The sequence below is a fragment of the Oryctolagus cuniculus genome, chromosome 8 (genome assembly GCF_964237555.1).
Source record: "Oryctolagus cuniculus chromosome 8, mOryCun1.1, whole genome shotgun sequence".
Taxonomy (NCBI): Eukaryota; Metazoa; Chordata; class Mammalia; order Lagomorpha; family Leporidae; genus Oryctolagus; species Oryctolagus cuniculus.
This window is the reverse complement of record NC_091439.1, coordinates 54,332,057-54,337,874: the sequence shown is the minus strand read 5'-3', so window position 1 is coordinate 54,337,874 and position 5,818 is coordinate 54,332,057.

Here is a 5,818-nt window from a genome sequence, read left to right as displayed (position 1 = left end):
TGTAATTATGTCACTAAAATGCCTTCTAATTCATTCATTCATTCTCTCCATGCTTTCAGTAACTCCTCACATCTGTATATTGGGTCATTTGGTAGTATCCCATACATCTCCAACACTGTGTTTTAGTTTTCTAATTTCTTATTTGGTCTGACTGCAAAATTTCCAGAGAATTATCTTCTAACTTGAATATTCTTTCTTCTGCTGCACTGTCTTTTGTTAAGGCTTTGCACCACATTTTTAGTTTGATCTATTGAATTCTTCATTTCCAAAATTTCATTTTGATTTCTCTTTAAAAATCTCAATTTCATGGGTGAAATTTTCTTTCATGTCATGTACCAATTTCATTAGTTGATGGATTTGCTTCTGATTACTTCTAAGTAATCCTGTGATCAATTTTTTGAATTCCATATCTGGTATTTCCTCAATCTCTTTATCTTCTTGTTCTAGTATTGAAGTGTTGTATTCTTTTGGAGGCATCATGTTGTCTTCATTATTCTAATTTGTGGGGATACTTGTTTTTTTTTTTTTTCCTGTGATGGATTTTATCTTTGGATTATGCTCTGTGGCTTAGTGGAGTGCCTACTTTTTCAGTGAATACTCAGAGGCATGTGCTGGGTGTGCCCAGGGAGCTCTGTTTAATGCTCCAGTGTGAAGGGAGTGTCCAAGGTAACACCTATGTTAGGTATGGTAAATCTCTCTCTCTCTCTCTTTTTTTATCAGAGGGGGATTTTGATCAACTCTGTTGGTGTAGTCTCACACTGACCTCCTCTTCTTAAGGGAGATCATTGCCTGGGCACTAGCCCAGTGTATACAATATTCCTCCACATTGCCACAAGAACTGCATAAAGGATCTGTGCAGTCCTCTGTGTAATCATGGATCCTACAGCAATGACCCTCACCAGGGAACTCCAAGCTTGAGAAGCTGCCCACAGTGACCACTGAAAGACCCAGCCACAACCTGTGCCTTCCCATAGAGCCACAGTGTTTTTGCAGACCTAGCATACAATTCTTCCACAGACATGAGCACCCTGTCAATTGTGTTAGCCAGACTCAGGCATCTCCACTCAGCTGGTTGCTGGGTGCATGGGCACAAGCTGGAGCAGCTGTTAGTTATGTCCAAAATGGCACCTGCCCTCTCTTGGCTTGTTACATGATACCTGTGCAGGGTGGTCAGGGAGAAAAAAAGATTCTCCCCTTTTTTTCTCCTCTAGTTTGGCAGGTACACTGTCCTCCACGGGGCTCCAAGCCGGACTCTTGCCAGTCTCTTCCTGCAGCTTTACCACCAGTGGTTTGGGTCACTGAAGTCTGGTCTCACTGCAGTCTGGTCTCACCTCACTCTCCAAAGTTGCTGTGGAGGCTCTCAGCTGCTGGGGTCCTGAGTTGTGCATGTCTACACCCTCCATGTAGGTTCACAGAGTCCCTCTAATTTGTGTGGAGTTTCCTCTGCCATTTTTCTCCCTAACTTTTCCCTGAGACTGCACTCTGTCCTCTTTTTTTAAACTATCTTCCTCTATACTACAGCAGTAAACTCCCTCCCTATTCTGCCATATTGGATCTCATTATTCCACATTTTATGTCCCTTCATCCATTAGTGGACATTTACGTTGATTCCCTATCTCAGCTGTTTTGAATATTATTGCAATGAACATGGGAGTATGCTTACCTTTTTGCCACATTGCTTTCATTTGCTTTGGATGAATACCCAGTAATGGGATAGCTGGATGATATGATAGATCTATTTTAATTTATAAAATATTATTTATTTATTTAAAAGGCAGTGAGAGAGAGAGAGAGAGAGAGAGAGAGAGAGATGGTGAAAGGGGGAGAAAGAGAGTTCTTCTATCTGCTAGTTCTCTCCCTGAATGGCTGCAGTGACTGGGGCTGGGCCACATAGAAGCCAGGAGCCTGGAATTCCATCTGGATCTCCCAAATGGATGGCAGGGGCCCAAACACTTGGTGCATCTTTTGTTGCTTTTCCAGGTGTACTGACTGGGAGCTAGATTGGAATTGGAGCAGCCAGAACTGGAATAAATATCCCCATATGTGATGCCCACCATTGCAGATAGTAGTTTAACTCACTGAGCCACAATGCTGGCCCCTATTTTCATTTTTTTGAGCAGCCTTCAAACTGTATTACATAAAAAATACACTAATATATATCCTCATCAAAAGGTTCCTTTTTTTCCACATCCTTACCTACTCTTATTTCATTTTGATAATAGCCATTCAAACAGATATGAGGTCATACATCAGTGTAGTTTTAATTTTTGTCTCCCTGATAATTAGTATTTTTTTCACATACCTGTTTGCTGTTTGTATATCTTCTTTTGAGAAATGTCCATTCATCCTTTGCTCACCTTTTTAACTTAGGTGACGTATTTTCTTACTTCTGAGTTGTTTGAGTTCCTTACATGCTTTTGGATATTAAACTCTCATCACATATACAGGTATGGTTCATAAACATTTTCTCCTATTCCATAGATCATCTCTTCACTCTGTTGATTTTTTTCTTTTCTGTAGAGTAGCATTTTAGTTTGATGCAATCCCATTTGCCTACTTTTACTTTTATTAATTGTGGTTTTGGGGTGCTACTAAAAAATTGTGCCCAGACCAATGCCACCGAATTCTTTTGTAGATTTATTTATTTATTTGAAAGCACAGTGATACACATGGAGAGAGAGGAAGGCACACAGAGAAATCTCTTCTATCTGCTGGTTCACTACCCAAATGGCTGCAGTGGCTGGGGCTGGCTCAGGCTAAAGCCAGGAGTTCTTGGGAATTACATCTGGGTACCCCACATGGGTGCTAGGGAATTAAGTACTTGAGCCATCATCTGTCTGCTGTTTTCTCAGGTGCATTATCAGAGAGCTGGATTAGAAGAAGAGCAACTGGGCCATGAACTGGCACTCTGATATGGGATGCCAGTCTCACAAGTGGTGGCTTAACCCATAAGCCACTACATCAGCCTCCTCTCTATGCTTTCTTCTAGTAGTTTTACAGTTTTAGGACTTACTTTTAGTCTTTAAAACACTTTGAGCTTATTATGTATATATATTAAAATTATTATAATTTTGTTTGAAAGTAGTGGTGGAGTATGCAGCCAGAAAGAGAACTTTTATCTTTTGGTACACTCCTCAAATGCCTGCAACTACCAGGACTGGGTCAAGCTGAAGCCAGGAGCCCAGACCACACTCTGTGTCTTCCAATCATTTGAGCCACCACTGCTGCCTCCCAGGGTCAGTATTAGCAAGAAGCTAGAGTCAGTAGCTAGAGCCAGGCATCAAACTCTGGTACTAATACCTGAGACACAGACATCTTAACCACTAGGCTAAACACCCATGCCTAATGTATACAATTTGATAAAGTTTAATCATATGCATATACCCCTGAAGCTATTATAAAATCAGAGTAAAAGGCATATCTAACACCTCCAAAAATTTCCTTGCACCTTTTTTTTTGGTGGTAAAAATGCTTAACATGAAACTTACACTCTTAACAAATTTTTAGGTGCACAATACAATATGGTTAACTGTAGGCACTATATTGTACAGCAGTGGTCTAGAATTTGTCTTGAATAACTGAAACTTTATACTCATCAAGCAGAAACTTCTTATTTTTCTCTTTCCTTTGTCCCTGAAAGCCAGAATTCTATTTTTCTACTCATTTGATTCTATTTTAGATACTTAATGTAAATGGAATAGGCAATATTCGTCTTTTGGTGGCTGGCTTATTTTATTTTCTTATAGTGCCCACCCAGGTTCATCCATGCTGTGACAAATTGAATTTCCTATTTTGAAAGGCTGAATAGTATCTTGTTTTTTTTTTGTTTTTTTTTTTTTTTTTTTTTTTTTTTTACAGGCAGAGTTAGACAATGAGAGAGAGAGACAGAGAGAAAGGTCTTCCTTTTGCTGTTGGTTCACCCTCCAATGGCCGCCGCAGCTGGTGCACTGCGGCCAGCACACCGCGCTGATCTGAAGCCAGGAGCCAGGTGCTTATCCTGGTCTCCCATGGGGTGCAGGGCCCAAGCACTTGGGCCATCCTCCACTGCACTCCCGGGTCACAGCAGAGAGCTGGCCTGGAAGAGGAGCAACCAGGACAGAATCTGGCGCCCCAACTGGGACTAGAACCCGGTGTGCCAGCGCCGCAAGATGGAGGATTAGCCTAGTGAGCTGCGGTGGCAGCTCTGAATAGTATCTTGTTGTATGTAGATGCAGCATCTTCTTTATTGGTTCATCGGTTGAGTTTATGTTAATGAGATGATATTTTTTGGAAATTCCTTAGAGAATCAAAAGAAGGGAGGCTAGTTACCAGGGAAACCAGTCAACCATAGTTGGGGCACTGAACCTTTCATCTCACGCCCTGACTCTACGAAGAGAAGAGAGTCTGAAGCTTGAGCTAGTTGCTGAAGGCCAATGATTTAATCAATTTTGCTTGCATAACAATGCTCCATAAAGGCCCCAGAAGTCTGGAGAGTTTCTCCATTGGTGAATGGCTCCATCAGAGCCAAATCTTTTTTTTTTTTTTTTTTGGAATCCATTTTAAAAAAATTTATTTAGTTAGTTGAAAGGCAGAGTTATAGACAGGAAGAGTGAGAGATCGTTTTCATCTGCTGATTCACTCTTCCAAATGTCTGAAATAGTCAGGTCTGGGTGAGGCAGAAACCAGGGGAAAGGAACTCTATCCTAGTCTCTCACATGGGTGGCAGGGGCCCAAGTAATTGGACCATCATATATTACCTTCTCAGGTGCATTAGCAGGAAGCTAAATCTGAAGCAGAGCACCTGGGACTTGAACTGGCACTCCAATGTGGGATGTTGGTGTCACAAGCTATGACTTAACCCACTGCAACACAACACTAATTCCTTTGTTATCCTCTTGATTTCTGTTTGATGTGAACTGATATTCTCTCTTCCATTCCTGATATCAGTAATCAATGTCTTCTCTTTCTTTTCTCCTCCCACTCATCTGGCCAGAATTTATCCATTTATCATCTATTCCAACATCAACTTTGAGTTTATTTTTTCTATTTTTTGCTTCTAATATGCTTATTATCTCTTCCTCCTGCTTACTTTAGGTTGAATTTGTTCTTTTTTCTTTTTTTTTTAGTAGAAAGGTTAGATCTTAGACATATCTCTTAGCTTCTAATATAATCTTTTTAAAAAAATTTTTTTTATTTTTTTGACAGGCAGAGTGGACAGTGAGAGAGAGAGAGAGAAAGGTCTTCCTTTGCCGTTGGTTCACCCTCCAATGGCCGCCGTGGCTGGCGCGCTGCCACCGGCGCACCACGCTGATCCAATGGCAGGAGCCAGGTGCTTCTCCTGGTCTCCCATGGGGTGCAGGGCCCAAGCACTTGGGCCATCCTCCACTGCACTCCCGGGTCACAGCAGAGAGCTGGCCTGGAAGAGGGGCAACCGGGACAGAATCTGACGCCCCAACTGGGACTAGAACCCGGTGTGCCGGAGCCGCAAGATGGAGGATTAGCCTATTGAGCCATGGCGCTGGCCCTAATATAATACTTTAATGCTATAATTTTTTTTAAAGATTACACACAGAGAGAAGAAGTTACACAGAGACAGAAGGAGAGGCAGAGAGAGAGAGGTCTTCCATCCTCTGATTCACTCCTCAATTGGTCACAATGGCTGGAGCTGAGCCAATCTGAAGCCAGGAGCCAGGAGCTTCTTCAGGGTATCTCATGTGGGTGCAGGGGCCCAAGGATTTGGGCCATCTTCTACTGCTTTCCCAGGCCATAGCAGAGAGCTGGATCAGAAGTGGAGCAGCCTGGACTGGAACTGGCACCCATATGGGATGCTGGCACTGCA